The sequence below is a fragment of the Hoplias malabaricus genome, chromosome 1 (assembly GCF_029633855.1).
Source record: "Hoplias malabaricus isolate fHopMal1 chromosome 1, fHopMal1.hap1, whole genome shotgun sequence".
Classification (NCBI taxonomy): Eukaryota; Metazoa; Chordata; class Actinopteri; order Characiformes; family Erythrinidae; genus Hoplias; species Hoplias malabaricus.
The window spans coordinates 49,218,123-49,235,734 of NC_089800.1; positions in this window are offsets into that span (position 1 = coordinate 49,218,123).

A 17,612-nucleotide genomic window follows, 5' to 3' on the forward strand; every position below is an offset into this window, starting at 1 on the left:
AGCATTATAACCATTTCCCCTTTTCATGAAACACAGTGGAACACTTTTTCCCCCTCTGATGGGAGGAGACAGTGGGCAGTTTTAAATGCTCTGAAACATTCTTCTGTGCAGGGAGAGAGGCTGGGTATAACATAAATATATCTATTTACATTTGTGCAGCACTGCATAACCAGACACTTGGTACCCAAAATGGCAACCACAGCAAAATTACAAAACACAAACTGAAACTAAAGCATAGACAATACTTTATGGGATATTCAGATATACACAAGCCTGCAGGTGATGCTTTTAAATGGGTAATGGGTAAACAATACAGCAGCACATTCACTTACCACAACAGAGAAGAGAAAGTGCTAGAGAACACTACAGGCTTAATTCTTATTTACATGTCAATGATCACATCATTGCTGAACACACTATGCTTTTTTTTTTACATATTTTTTTCCATGAAGCCAAAGTCCAATTAGAGCCAGACATTGTTATCCTACTTTGCAGGTATCATCTCATTAGTTAAATCATTTGAATAATGAGTCTACTGTACCGTGAATCTTTTATAGGGTCTGTATGTCTGCAGCAAACTTACCAAAGAAACGAGAAAACAGCCCCCACCTCTTACACCCACACGCATAACCCCCCATCAATCTGTTAGTCACAGGGTCTATTTAATTATCTGGTCCTCCAGATGATCCCCCAGTCCCTGCTTTATTACCGTGTGGATAAATGCATCCAATTAACGGTCAATTAATTCACACTTGACTCCTGCAGGTCCTGTGCAGGACACTTCATCATGTGACTGCACACGACTGGCAGGAGTCATGTTCGCCTCACTGGGCTTTGGACACGCCTTCTCAAAAGCATTAACATCAAACTGACAGTAGCTAGCTTGGTCTGTACAGATACATAGTAATTGACCTATACTTTCTCCACCCACAAATGCTTTCAGAGCAACTGCTGCTAAGTGGAACGAGCAATCTGAGAATACCAGTGAGAAGCCCACTCAATCGTACAAAATATCTTTACTGCACAACTCCTTATTTCAGGCAAAATAATATACACTGTGTATTTATCGCCCCACCCTTTACAATGAGTGATTATGGGTCAGTTGTTCAGTTAGGCACAACCTGCACAAAAAAAAGCCTGAAACAACATGGAACACTCTGGAACAGCTACAGCCTGTAGCTAAGCCAACAGTTACCATACTCAATGCCAAGCACTGGCTCGGGCAGATAAATCTGATAGCACTAAGCTAGGGAGTAGTGGATCTGTATTCTCTGTATGTTGAGTGATGGAGTTGGAGTGGGGTTTGTGATCCATAACAAATCCTCTGATACCAGTAACTGACCTCACTAATGTTCTCAAAGTAGAATACCTTTAAATCTTCATGAAAATATCCCAGCATTTACTCTAAAGGCTCAGAAACAAGTCTGATCTGTTTGGGATTGTTTACCCTTTTGGAATAAATGTTGGATGAGAAGATGTCATTGGCAATTCATTCATTATATGATATTTAAATTGCAGTATATGTGTGTGAAAGGTCACAGGATGAACGGTGGGCAATCAAGCTAATGTTGTGACATCACACATATTATGACAAAGCACACATTTAGAATGCTGTATTCATTTCCAATGATATTTAATGTTGATGTATCTGGAAAGACACCGTGTTCATGCTTCCTTCCCCTAGTGAAAATAATTTACATAAAGTCTGCTCCATAATTATTGGTATGCTCTGTAAAGATGGGCGAATAGGGTCATGACAACAAATGTCCTTGTGGTTAATTAGCTCAATTCTGCACCGACAATGGAACCCTGTAATTGAAGTAACGTTATGTAGTTTGAAAAACAAAACCTCTTATTAAATAAATAAATATGCCACAGTCATTGGCATCTAGTGTATTTTGTACTTTACACAACCCCGTCTTGCCAACATAACAGCAAAGAGTCTTCTACTATAATCCTCTGAGATTAGAAACCACAGACCAAGGAATCTGAGACCACTACTCAGTAAAGAATCTATCCAGATCCCCCCCAAAATCCTGTCTTCCCATTTGGCCTCTCCTACAAAACCACAGTTTTTTTTTCCAGTGGGCTTGACATAAGGGACTGGGGGGACTAAGATAAAAGCGTGATCCCATAGTCACTGATTCTTGTTTTTATGTGGATCTGATGTACAGTTGGATCTTTGTCCTTATGAAATATCCAATGATATATTAGCTTTTTGCCAGAGTGACCAAAATTTTCCGTGTTGAAGAATGAGTAAAGAAGATTTGCCTCACTGTCACCTCATTAACATAGATCAGCCAAAACATTAAGACAACCTCCTTGTTTTTAAATAAATTACTATAGACCTTGTGGTTCTACAGTTACAGACATGACATCAAGCCTAAACCTAATCAGTTCACTCATCAGACCTAGGCTTGCTGCCAAAAAATATCCAGTCCACAGCATCCTGTGGGCAGTAGTGTGTGACACTGATGGAGTACTGGAGGATGACTGACAAACTGTGCAGCAACAGATGAGATACCGTATAAGACTTTGAGTCTACGAGGTGGAACCACAAGCCAGGAGTGGACAGAGACCACCACATCAGTCTCACTGCAGCACTGAGGATGATTCACAACTCAAATAATACCTGCTCTCTTGGGCTCCTGTTCAATGACATGTCAATTAATGGGTACATTTTTCTCATGTTTTATGTTTTCAGTGTGAGATTAAGGAATGTATGACATATTTATAACCCATTTCCCTCAAAGATGGTAGCATATGGAAACATATAGCTGACTGCATTTTGAGTAAAGCTGAGCTGGGAACAACAGTTTGTGATTAGCTTCTCAGTGTTTTGAACAGCAGCTATGAAAGACAGCTTGTGGGTGGAGCGTGGCGAGGTCAGATGTAGGTTTGACAGCTATGAACATTATCATCAGTCCAAGTATTTGCCACCTGGCACTGGCGCTGCCTGGAGTCAGTGATTTACTGAGCTGAAGACTGGACTGAGTGTGGGCATGGAATGAGTGACAGAATGTGTGGGATTACATTGAATACAGCAAATTCAGTCTTGTATGTGTTGACAACAAGGATAATTATATTAGTGATTTCAGCAAACCACTTCTGGGCAGAAGGTGGTCAGAAGTCCTATATTGGATCAAAGCAATACAATTTGCTCCATACCCTGTGTACTGAAGAAAGACTATCTAGACTACATCAAAAGCATTACACCGGCATTGCCATTGGTGTAGTGTAGTGGATAACAGAGCTGAGTTGCACACAGCAGTCTAAGGCTGGGATATCATACTACATCAGGAGACTTTGGGCAAGTCTCTGTGTTAGACTTTATCTGTAACATTATTTTTAAAAAGTTGTTGGTCATTCTGGAAACAGCATATGTCAAATACTATTACTGTAAATCCAAATCTAAAAGCAAAGTGGATTTCCTACAGTCACAGATTATAAGTGTGATATGATGCAAGGAACTGACACACTAATTAACCATACATGCTTAACATTAATTAACCATGAGTCTGTGTGTCAAACACACTGGAAGCAATGTTTGAGAGCATGAGGTTTCCACTTCCACTTTGATTCCATGTCATATCCAACCTATGGAAAAGCCTCACATTTGTAAAATGACTCTGTAAAATTCACAGTAAACTACAAGCAATTTAACTACCTGTAAAATCTACAGTATTGTACTGTAATTCTACAGCATTAAAAATACAGCTAGTGTTACCAGTCAGTCCAAGATACAGACCAAGTTCAGCCCAGACACAACCCAACAACCCAGCTTAATTCTATAATATAGCTCCACCCACAATAACAATTTACTGACTCCACCTTTTATATACATACCATGAATACCATGAGGTGACAGAACGACACAGTCACCTACTTACTTCTGTAGATACTGATGATATAGCCCCACCAACGACAACCTACAGATCCACTTACTCCAATTCGTACACAATCAGAGACACACACAAGTTGTTATTTTTTTATATCAACACTTTTGGTCCTCATTTAGACATAAAAATTAAAGTAAAGGTATGGACTCCTGAGCTATTTATCTATGTCACATTTGTAACAACAGAGTTCTGCTCAACTATGTCAGTCAGTGGAAGACCTCAGGCCATGTCCCAAATAGTTCTATGCTCCATACAAAATGCACATTGCAAATAATAAAACTAATAATGTTGCACCCAGACAGTAATTAGATACTTATTCAAAACAGAAATTTATCTAGATGGCTTAAATTATTTTTGACATTTTTCTGCAGTACTTTGTTTTTTATGACCTACACTATGCCTTACGGAGGGTGTAGTGAGACACTTGAGATTCGGTATCAGTATTTTGCTGTGTGTGAAACATCACTAACCTGTTCATTCACACTCTCACACAAACAGAAAACAACATGATTAATGAAGCACATTTTATCACTATTCTTTTCTTTGTAATGACCTCATATATTACACTTTTTCATAAAGCATTACGAGTTTTTGGATAATTTTTTCTCTTCTTCCCATTTTACTTCTAGAGATGTACAGGGGTTTAATGTAAGATACAGTAAATAGTGAAGAATGAAAATCAGCTCCCAGAAGTCACAATAAAATACAATAAAATGCTTGATTTAAAGAAAACTAAGTTATTGTAAATAGTTATAATTTACTGTAATATTACAGCAGTTGTTTACTGTGTATAAACATTAAGAAGAGAAGTTTGACATTTCATTAAATTTGAATATTTGTATCAAAATCCCTTCAGTATAAAGTGTAAACTGTAAGTGCTTCTTACTTTAGAAGCTTTATGTAATGGTTCTGTTTGATCATGTTTGTCATGACATTTGCTTTTGTTGAATATGTTAGTGCCATTAATCCTTCTACACCAAGCTGCTTTGGAAAATATTTTTTCCCATATCCTTTGCCTTATGTAACCCACCTAGAGGAAATGAGAAGAGGAGGTGCAGGCTAAAAGTGTACTTCAAAAGTGCATCATTTTCAGACCCACACACAAAGTAAGAAAAGTAAGTCCATCACTTCCTGGGTTTCCCTCTTTTTGTCTTACTTCCTCTGTCACCATCTCTCTCTCTCTCTCTCTCTCTCTCTCTAACAGAATCAGAATCATAACAGGACATTACTTTCTCAGTACTCTCTCTCTCTCTCTCTCTCTCTCTCTCTCTCTCTCTCTCCCTCTCTCTCTCTCTAACAGAATCAGAATCATAACAGGGCATTACTTTCTCAGTACTCTCTCTCTCTCTCTCTCTCTCTCTCTCTCTCTCTCTCTCTCTCTCTCTCTCTCTCACTCTCTCACTCTCTAACTGCAAGCCCAGCAAAGACGTATTACCTGCACAAATAATGAGTCTTGGCAATATAGCGAGCGGTGGAGTTGGGGGATTAAAGAGAGGAGGAGGAGCAGTCAGTCACAGTCTGAAGGATCCTTTTGAAATCTTTAGGCATTGCTGGGAGAACTGATCTATCAGGTGATGAGGGACTCTACCCCCTCCTCTGCCCTATACCCATGCCACAACCAACCATCCCCTGCAGCTATGGTTGAGCAGAGAGTGAACAATGCAAACTTTGCATTCTGCAGTGATGGAAATGCAAAACAGAGCAAACACTCACTGCCTCATGAAAAGACTGAGTCATGCTAGCAATAAAAGCAGCCAAGCAAAGGCCTATGTAAGAAAAAGAAATGTAATGTAACTTAAAGGCCCCCCAAAGGCAACTATTAAGTACCCAACCCAGGAATCACTACAAAACACTGTACAGTACATTTATGTTTGCTAAAGGTACAATGGTACAATAAAATTTGGTCTTAAACTCTGCACTGAACCCTTAAGGTAAGATCTCTTTTCTTTTCCAGAAGGAACAGTGAAAATATATAAACTACAGCTGTTAATCTAAAAGAAAGTCCAACTTTTTTTCTAAGATTTTAAAGAATTAGTTCATACCTTCGTTCAGTTTCTCTAAGTGTTTTATCCTGTTCAAGGTTGCAACTTACAATTTTACAGTTGCAGTGGAATAGAGCACTATATTGTTCCTTACAAAAAATGCTTATATTTAAACCCTTAAGAGTGTAGAGCTGACAAATATGGAAAGAAAAATAAGGTTGTGTTTGCATCAACAATGCAATGAGAATGCATGCAGTGAAACTGAAACATGTAAATGCTCAGCATGCGTCTACAATTCAGCAAATTCCAGCACGGCACTGCTACAGTACTTCCTGCAGTATGTAAACAATAAGAACCTACAGCAGTCCAGCATGTGCTGTATGTAGAGGCTAGTCTATGTCTAGTGAATCAAGACTAAGTGCCAGACCATTCTGCCATGAATGGTAAAAATGAGAAAATTTTACCTCTATATTAGTGCTAATTTCTGTGGGTGTGTCAAGGCTGATCCCGATGTCTCGGGGTGGGGGGGGGGGGGTTCAGAGAGCAAAAGCTGGCCAAACTTCCGACCCTGTGTCTACGATGGGTTCAAAGAATTTCTTGCAGCCAATCATTTAGAAAGTCACTTCACCTTCACGCTTCAACTTGATTTGTCACCTTTCACTCTGTCGCTGTATCACAACTACAAATCACGTTCTTCCAAAGGAAATGACTGGTTGCTTGTCGCTTTGTTGCCTCCTAGTGTGAACGGGGGTAAGACAACCGCAGTGCTAAGAGTAATACGAACTTTTTGACCTTATTTTACGTGTCACTGTTTTCTGTTAACATCAGACTGAAATATATTGGTCCTGCAATCCATCTATAGTCAGTGACATGACTAGAACTTCCAGAAATCTTGGTGACATTACTCTCACAAATAATTGATCCAAACCCCCATCAAAAAATGACCGGTTGATTTCACATTCACTTCTGCATTATGTTAGCGGTTAAGGAAATATCTTAGGCCTTCTGTCCAGCTCCTGAAGTCTTAACCCTCTCTACCTTAAACAATTCTCATTCAGTAATATTCCATTAGGAATTTCAGAACTTTAGAACCTCTTCAAACTTGACACAAAAGTAGGAGTCAGTACAACAACAAATAATTACAATAATTGAAGATCTCAAACACAACAAGAATGATGCATAAATATTGTATAAAAAAATTCTTTATGGGGCGGCACAGTGGCGCAGTGGCGCAGCAGGTAGTGTCGCAGTCACACAGCTCCAGGGGCCTGGAGGTTGTGGGTTTGAGCCCCGCTCCAGGTGACTGTCTGTCAAGAGTTTGGTGTGTTCTCCCTGTGATCGCGTGGGTTTCCTCCAGGTCCTCCAGTTTCCTCCCACAGTCCAAAAAAACACATTGGTAGGTGGATTGCCGAATCAAAAATGTCCATTGGTGTGGGTGTGTGTCACCCTGCGGGGGGCTGGCACCCCCTCCAGGGTGTGTTCCCGCCTTGCGCTCGGCAGTTCCAGGTAGGCCTTGGACCTGCCGTGACCCTGAACTGGATAAGTGCTTACAGACAATGAATGAATGAATGAATGAATTGTTTATGCCTTAAAATCCCAGAAGACCCAGAGAGTTTATTTAAAAAGCAACATGTATTACAAATTATTTAAATTCTCCTAAAAACGTCTTAAAAGGGTATTTACAATGCATTCAATTCAAAGTGTGTGTGTGTGTGTGTGTGTGTGTGTGTATGTGTTAGGCCAGGGCTGGGTTCACTAATTGAGAAAACAGCAGGAGAGATGTGTGTTATTTATCTGGTGTACCTCTCCCTGTAATCTCCCCACTCATTCATTCTGTAATCTACTTCCAGTAATGCTTCCACTCCCAAACACACTGCAACCTGCGTACACCCAGGGCCCACACCCACACACACACACATTTCCCCTTGGCCAGCACTATGGGAATGACTTAGCTACATAGCTTTGCTGCTGTCTAGACCTTATTCTAATTCTGTGGTCTAAAAATACTACAAGTATTGCCCTTGTGTGGAGAATAGACCGTGGTATTTTAAGCTCGTACAAAGCAGACTTAACCTTTGAAACTGCAACAGATATATTTCAATGCATCGCTCTCTAAGAAATTAATATATACATAAGATTCTCAAAGAAGGTAAACTGAAATGTATATTCATTACATTGTAATTACAGAAACATATGGAGTACTTGAATAAAGAGCATAAGGCTCACAAGACTGAACAAGAAGCCAGAGGTTCAAGATATTTACCTTAGACACTCCTGAAAACAGTAAAATAATAAGTAAATAAAATAGGAATATTGCTGGACCTGATATACTTGTACCAGAGCAACACACTCTGACAGCAGTACCATGTCAGACTCACTGCTGTACTGAGAATGGTCCACCCCTCAAACACCTTGTCCGTGGTGGTCCCACACGAGACAAAAATCAATGACAATGACGGTCTCCTGCAGACAACAACACACAGATTCCATATGCTATAAATAAGTAATGAACAGTCTTGATGTTGGCCTGCAGTGGGGGCAGTTTGTTCACTAGAGCTGTAACTATGTACTGAGTGGACATTGGTGTCAATAATTACACAGCAGTACACATATATGCATTTATTTTATTATTTGTTTGTTATAGAAATGTGTTGATCAGGTGTGTTCTTGTCCAGCTGTTAAGATGTTGCTTATTTATCTTTGACAATTGGGACTCAGCTACCTTTGGGAAGCATCTGTAAAATGCTTGAATATTATGAACACTAATGGGGCCTGTGCAACAAACACAATACTATTTACTAAACCTTAAAGACCCTATCTGTATATATTCATTAGAACTAAATTTTAGAACAATTAAGTGAATTGTCAGGTTGTAATTTTAATATAAAAATACCTGAGTATTTGATCATTATTTAAGTGATGTATCATTCTCAGCACTATTGACACTGAGTTGGAGGTGGTGTGTTAGTGTGTGCTGTGCTAGCACTAGTGTATCGGACACAGCAGTGCTGCTGGAGGTTTTAGACACTGTACCTTTTTCATTGTTGGTCCACCTTGCAGAGGTAAAATCAGAGATTATTCTCAGCCAAGTAGTCGTCCCAGTCATAGACATTCAACCCACACACAGACGGAGAGTCAGATATTTTTAGTGCGTTAACCTGTCCACACTGTCAGGGTTCTGCCAATGGCCATCTGCACCTTCGCGTATATGCACTTTGGAACATCATTTTGTACTGGTCTCACACTTGAGCATCTGTGGCTGAGGGTGCATCTTTATTATGCCAGGATTGTGCTTGTTTTGCGTCAGTTGAATTTCTTTTTCCTGCGGTAGAATGGACATCTTGGCCACGTTAAATGACAAAATGCAACAGACTGTAACTAGACTCTCACTAGAGAGTCTGGCAATGAAGAACTACTCCAACAGTGATAATGAGATGTACCTGATCCACTCATACTGCCAAAACATACATGCCACTGCCATGGCAGTGTCACTGCAGTGCTGTCAGTCATCATCATCATCATCATCATCCTTTTTGGTTTAATCAATTTCAGGGTTACAGAGTAAGACAGAGAAAGCAAGGATGCCCATATAATCCTTGAAGTGGGTACTGTGTTTGCCCTGGGGGCTCCTGGGAGTTTCCATGCCTGACGGGGGCCTAGCACCAAATTTTAGGCCCTTGGCACAGTAGTCCCCCCAAGTCCAGACTCCTCCACAACCATAAATACACACTCTGACAATAGCTATTAATCCTGGTACTACACAGTAGCATGTAACTAACATGATATTCAAAAACATTTCATTTCATAAATATATAACCAAAGGATTTTTTGAAACACCTATTTACCACCTGCTTAGGTGAGATCACCTTGCCTTGTATGTTCTGATGCATCAAAAAACAGGTGCCTGCTCTTTGTTTCTCAGGGACATCTCCATCTTCCAACCCTGCCCCACCCCACCTCTCTCTGTCAGATTTAATTTCACCCAGGTCTGTACCGCTAGCAACACCCAAGTCAGCAACACGTTAATTACACAACGGATTTGCATGCCTGAGGGTCAGACCACTGTGCTTGTGAGGTGGATTTGAGGGAAGTTTGGAGAAATTAAAGAACACAAAACACATATAAACAGAACGGAACATAACTTGTATCATTCATTTATATAATAATAGGCTATATAAAAATTAGCAACCAAATTACATTGATTTCTGAGGTTGTTGGAGCATAAACGATCAACAACTCAAACAATGTGTGGTAGTTTTAATGTTATGGCTGATCAGGGTACACCTGATAAACTGGCATTTTTGATTGGTTATCATGCATAGCGATTAGGAAAATTTTGTGGTCCTGTTTTGACCTGCACTCTGTTCAGACTAGATGATGGACGGATAAAGTTGCATGTTCCGGGGATTTTTTTTCTACTTTTGACAGAGGGAGAGAACATTTTGTACACTTCACTTCTGCAGTAAAGGGCTATTGGCTTTTACTATCAAAATGAAATTCTGTGAATAAATAAACAGTGGTGGAGTGGCATTCTGTCCATGGTGTGTACTTACCTTGTTCCCAAAGATTCTGACTAAGCTCCACAAACAACACCACTCTGAACAGGATGAAGCAGTTACAAAATATGACTGAATACTCAATATATAAATGTATATATATATACACACACACACATTACATCATTTGAACACAGCTATACTTCACATCTTCTGAAATATTCATGATGAATGAACCAATAAATATGCTCCAAAATGTCTTGTAATTAATTAGTTACTATTTTTGAAGTATTTTCGTGTTTTTAATTGGACAGTGACAATATATTATTTTACATGATGGTTGGCGAATCACATAGCCACAGTAAAAAGAGTCTGACAAAGATATTACACCACACTGTTACAATGAGAGCAAGAGTACAACTTTGGGACACTGTTTAACAGTGAACATTAAACACTCTCACTCTTAGATTATATCTCTTTAAACCCCAAACACTTATCACTGCAAACAGCTGAACACCATCCTGTCTTTTTATGTGACAGCTGCACATGCACATGCATGTGTATTTGCCTGGACATATACACAGACAGACAACGACATCAATTGTGTTGCAACATTACGCAATATGTGTACAACACCTTGTTTCTCTGCCTGTATCCCTGACAATACAGTTTTGAAGCCTGCTATAATTAAAGGAGTTTCCAAAGTTTTTTTTTTTCTTCGTCATAAAAAAGTAATGACATCTCCAGCAGACAATACCCACCAGACTTCATAGGCTATAAAAAGAGTAATGAGTAGTCTACAGGTAAGACAAGCTTGGAGGTTGCTGCTTATTTACTGGAGCTCCACCTACGTATCCAAATTAAATTTGTGACAGTATTTGCACTGATGTGCTCATCTGCTCATTCATTTCATTGTTTGTTTGTTCTAGAAACATATTAATAGGCATTTAAGAGGCCTGTTAATGTCCGGCTGTCAGGATGCTGTTTATTTACCTATCACACTGTGGGCTCACTTGCCATTGTGAACGATCTGTAAAATGCCCAGCTCTATTATGTGCACTAATTAGGCCTATGCAATGATACAATGCTTTTGCTGATAAAGGCTTAGATTTCACCTCAATCAAGTGACTACCTGTCCTGCCGTAATGTGGGATGAAAACATGAATGAGGGGGGGAAGGAAAAAAAAAAAAAAAAAAAAAAAACAGACAGCAAAAACCTTCAAAACCTGTGGCCAAAGGCATTTTGTCTCCTGTAGCATCCTGGCAGCTCAGTCCCTGTGCCCATTTGTCAACAGATATGTCCAATCGCTCACTGCCAGCCGGGCAAATCAGCACCTTGTCACTTTGGAAATGACAATTTGAGTCGCAGTCAAACTCGGCAGCCCTGCGCCAGTCTTCAGTTGACAGGCTCTGCCTCAAAGCCGGCGGCAGAACGGATGGGGGAAGGGGAAAAAAACTAAAAACAGAAAATAAGAAATAATAATAAAGCTCAAGCAATTTGGCCATGCAGGGCATCCACTGACAGTCTATTAGAGTATAAAATGGCGGAGATTGGCTTTGTGATGGAGAGATGGAGGCTAACATCCGATAAGTGGCGTCAGAGGGGTATTGCACATGTCCGCCCTGTGCTAACGCTTGCAGTGTGTGACAGGCCAGCTCTCTGGACAATCATCTGACATCCACACAGGTTCCTAAATGAATACAAGAGACAGACACCCGGCTCTGTTTCACAGTTAATAACCACCGTTTCCTACATGCACCAGCACGTGTGTATGTGAGCGTAAGCCTGCACACATACAGATTACTAATGTGCCTTCGTCAGACAAATGCACTTGATGAAGACAGTTGCAGGTGAGATGAAGCCATTATCACGTCTGCCACCCCCAACACCTAGTGAAGCTGCGGCAAGAATGAATCAATGATAAATTTATAGTGTTACTTCTGCGCTGATGTCTATAGCGAGGAATTGTGGATACACCGAAGTGAAAACTCTAAAGGATCGCGTTTGTATGTGATTAATCAAACTTGCTAATTAAAAAAATGAGTTAAAGAGCTTACAGTCAAGAAAGGAGCAATGTTTGCCGCTCCCCTTCTTCAGCAATAGGCATCTGTTAAGTAAGCCAAGAACAGGAAAAGAACAAAGCTGCAAATCAACAAAGTAAAACTTTCGAAAAAGCAGTGCGCAAAGGGCACGGGCCTCATTGGATTTTCCTCTGAGGGTAAGAAAGAACCACTCTTCAAATCTCTGACATGTTTGTTCACATTCACATTGTTTGGAATGGAATCGAAAGCACTCTTTTGCCGCATTACAATTGGTTAGTTTTGAAAAACAGGGCTCTGAATGGCCTTAGAGATTGAGAAAAAAAACACACCTTTCGTTTATAGTATGTATGAATGGCTTTACAGATGTGTGAGGAGATAAGTCATCACGAAGACCCACATCATGCCCAGCAGTACACTTACAAGAGCCCAAAAGCCATTCCATCAGAACCCTTTCCATCCTCCTTTTCTTCTGAAACAATGGTGACCAGATGATAAATGTCTCTCTGCAGTCTCCATTACTGGTCAGAGTTATCTCTTAAACCTCAGAGAAGGGTCATTGATTAGCGGTTAATTACCGCCGGCAGTTGTCTTAGAACATGGTGTGTCATTGATCACACTTCATGCTATTGTTGTTGCTGCTGAATTACTGCATCATGATCCACTCCACATGCCTTTGTTTGTTTCTATCGTCTTTCTTTTTGCTTTCAAGTCTGAAAGCATGTGTTTCAATCAACTATCACTGGACCAAAATGTATTTATAAATAATATTATATTGAATTTATTTATTTATTTATTTATTTATTTTTTTTACTTGCCCGGGTGTCATTCATTTTGAATCAAATTACTATACAGCATTGAGTGTCCTTGAATATTTGAAGATAGTGAAGCACTTTTCACAATAAATAAATCTCGCCATTAATCACAGATATGAAAACAGACATAATCTATACCACACAGCTTTTCAAGGACACTCAACTTAGCAGTAATTAAGTCTGTTTGGTGAAAGAAAATGCTTTGCCTTGCTAAGATTAGCTCTTTGAATAAAGCCCTCCATAAGTCCTCATGCATTACATTTATGTTAAATGAATAAGGTGCAAAAATAGTGGTTAAACACTTGTCAGAGTTAGCAATACTGAAAATGATCACTAAATAGATATGTACACGTCTCTACATTTCTTAAGAGAAGTTATCTTGAAAACACTGCCTCTACATCTACATGTCCCACAAACCCTGTGATTTGGAATGTTCATTTCAATCCAGATGAATGTAAATGAATGCTGTATGTGTTGATTCAAGGTGAAAATGAAGAAAAAACACTGCTCTCATAAATAAGCCCATATAACTGAATATGATGTATATCAGGAAAAACCCTTACTATCATCTTAACCATACACCAGTGTGTATGAGTGGCACATTACAAACATAGTACTTGCTACTTTGTAAATTGTGCTGCAATGTGTTATTTAAATTCACGATTACCTTTGTTTCCATTTTGAAGCCAAATTTAGTTTAATAAATGTATGATAACTTTCTGTTCTGTTCATTTTATCTGGTTGTGTTATTCTAAGTCATATTAATTTATACATGTGGTTTCACTTTAAGAGAAAGAAACAGAAGAAAATATTGTATTAATAATTTGTAAATAAGTCCTTTACTCACAAATGAGCTGAGTTCATTCATAAGTTTCATTTGTTCAAAAGTCAAATTTTCGGTGTAATTTTGCCAATGTACAGTGAGACAAAAGTTGCAGGACTCTTTTACTTTAGAAACAAAAGAGAAAATGACATATCTGAATATCCCAGTAAGTACTTGGCGAGGGGCTATGTCCAGAACATGGTCGCCATCTTGAAAGCGACTATATTGGATCAAGTTTTTCCAAAGGGAATGAGGTCATGTAAAATATCAAAGATGACCAGAATTCTCTCAGAAATTGATTGCCGTAATCAAATTCGCAGTATATCTGTCATGCTTTCGTTCTGTCTAGTCTTGTTCCCACTATGTGTTCTGTGTTTGTTTGTCAACCATGTGCTTGTGACTCCTCATGTGATCTCCTGCCAAACCTCCTTCTGTGACTGATATACACAGGTGTCTCTTCTGATCTCTTGACACTCCCCCTCCTGTGTGTCCTGTGACTCTTGTTCTCAGGTGTATCTCCTTTCCCTGTATGGGTATGTAAGCCCTGTTCCTTAGTCTTTGCCTTGTCATCAGTGTTTATCTTTGTCTCTGTCTCTGTCTTGTAGTCTAGAGTACTGTTAATGTGTATCTTGATCTGTTTCCTGCTTATTCTTGTTTAGTATTTATTCTCTGCCTTAGTCCTCTGTTAGTTTCTAGGTTCTTTGTCTTTGTTTAGTGTTTGTTTATCTTGTTTTGGTAGTAGTTTAGTATTGTTTTATCCTTAAAACTTGACTTTTCACTTGCATCCGCCTCCTTGTCCCTTCGTTCCACACCCTGAGTGTGATAATCTCTTGTGGTTCAAAAGTTATCAACACAGAAATTTTAAACTTTTGTTGTTTGTTACAGGCTCTATGTTTCTCCCTTTTTTTCAGAAATTAAAAAGTGCCTTGTGACTTTTCACTAACCCTGTATATGAAATATGATTTCAAAGTAAAATCTGTAATAATGGAACAGAAAGTGTACATGGACTGTCTATGGGTTGCGAGGCGAAAAACGTGTTACCTACTGGAAGAGAAGGTGACAGTAATGGTGGAGATAAGTCGTCAGCAACAGGAGACAGGGGGCAAGATATCACCTGATATCAATGGCACAGGTTCAAGACTCATGTTTATCTGCACTCTTAAAGAACCGATCTAGTGTCTATAAATTTAGGTCTAAAGTCGCTTCTACTTTATCAGAAATATTGGAGTTCTCAATCCCAGTGTTACCTCAACTCTTTCTTTTGAATGATGACTCTTGCTGTAATTGGAATTGTGCAGAGAGAAGAATCTGGATCGCTGGAACTATTGCGGCTAAAAACTACTAGCCTTGCGTTGGCAACTTCCACATTCTCTGAGTCGGAGACAATGGATTCTTTTTTGTACTGACATTATCAATCTGGAACTTTCAACTGCTCGTATACATGGTGCCAAGGAAAAGACATTTTTGTGTTGGGATGATGATGCTGTGAAATTTAAAGCAATGCTTTGATGTAGATCACTATGTGTATTTCTACGTACTGTTCTTTATATTATTTTGTTTTGATATAGCTGCCATAGGGTAGGAGTCCCGGGTTAGAGGGTACCATGGTAGGTTGGGGGGTGGGAGTTGCGAGTGGGGCATATAATTATTCTCATTTATCTCATTCTTTTTATTTTTCTTGATTGTATACCTGTGCTATTTGTTAATGATGAACATAAATCAAAAATTTATCAAAAAAAAAACAGCTGCTGCCACCCTGGTGTATCATTCTACATTAATGTCCTGCTCTTCATATACAGACAGAGTTTCTTCAGAAAAACATCTTTGGCATTAACTTCGTCAGGAATTATTTCAGTTCCTAACCCACTACTGCTACTACTACTTCTTACTTCAGCTTCATATCCCCTGCCACCAAGGAGGTGAGTCAATCTATCTGGCTGCTTTAAAGCCAGGCAGTGACTGTCCTTTACTTATGTACATTTGGTCTGGCATTTGTTTCCAATATAATCCCACCTCACCACCTTTCTCAATAAATTCCATGACGTCTTCAGGGAATTCCTGGGCAGCTATCGGCACTCGCTGCCTCATCAGTAACATTCAAATTAGGGAGGTTGGTTTCTCTCAGATCTGCAGTAGGCTCAGCAGCACAGGACATCCATGTTGAAACCATATCTATACATCGAGGAGTTTCTCAATCATTATTCTCTATTAATTTACCCTCAGTTTCCATTGTGATGACCTGGCTCTTCTTGGCACTACCAGCTCCCTCACCAGTGAATTACACCTGACATTGTGCAGTCCCGGGTTTCAAATGAATCATACAATGATTAAACAAGACGCTGCTACCCTTTTCCTCCAACGCTCTGCTGCAAATGTTTACTCAAAATATTGGATCCCAAGTGGCAGAGACATGAACTAACATTATGCGCTGCTACCATCTGCCCTTGAAACAAATTTTAAATTAAAATGGATATGGATGTTTGTATCTTTGGAAGTTTGGAAGTTGAAGGGTTGTAATTACTGCCTTGTAGTATAAGTATTTGTTTCATACATACAGTGGCTTCAAATATCTATGACACATTTATAAGTTAAAAGTACCAATGTAAGTCTGCACTGAAATCTATGTATTTACTGAATAATATTCCTTAGGATGTAAAAAGCCATTTCACAGAGATAATGCTGCATTAAACTAAGGATAAATTAATTCAAAGCATATTATTACATAATTTGAATATTTCATGATACTGTATGTTATCATGGCCACCCACCAGTACATACAGTGCAAGAGTGAAGACACCATAACCTAGATTTTTAGGAGCATCGCACACCACCCACATTCTCCTTATTCTACAGATGGCCCTAGCTTCTGTTTTCTGTACATTTTCTGCAGCACAACACCAAATGTAGGGAATGTAGGCAAGCTTGCAGTTTTGTCTAATGCTGAAATAAGACCCCTGAGCTCACCATGTCCTTTCCAAAACAAAGGTGGCGGAAAATAAACTTTTGATGAATGCAAACATGTGTTCCTGCAGCTGAAGTGATATTTCAAAGGAGCTCGCTTTTGCATAGGTTGCGTGTGTGTGTGTGTGTGTGTGTGTGTGTGTGTGCTATTATTTAGAGGTGTGTATGACATCCTAAAGAAACACACACTTATTGCATTAATGAATTCTTGCCATTTGACTTGCATTGTATGCAAATAGAGCACCTACCCTTCTATATGCAAAGTAAGACACATAAATATGTTGCAATCCCTCTGTTGGCTGCAGGTCCAGATCCTCTATGTGTTACATCGTTATACACACACTTACCCTTCCACACACCCTGCCAACATATAAACATTCATACACATACATAAAGTATAGAGGTACAGATCCCAGCAGGGTTTTAAAGCCCAACAGCCCAAGGCAAAGCCAGGCACATTCGCGAGAGGGCAAACACACAGTACTGTACCAACTCATTCTACCGTTATTTTGAAATCCAATTCTATATCTTAAAGGGGCAGTAAATCCACCCCTCCACCCACCACCGCCCAAACCCCATCATTCCTGAAGGCAGGA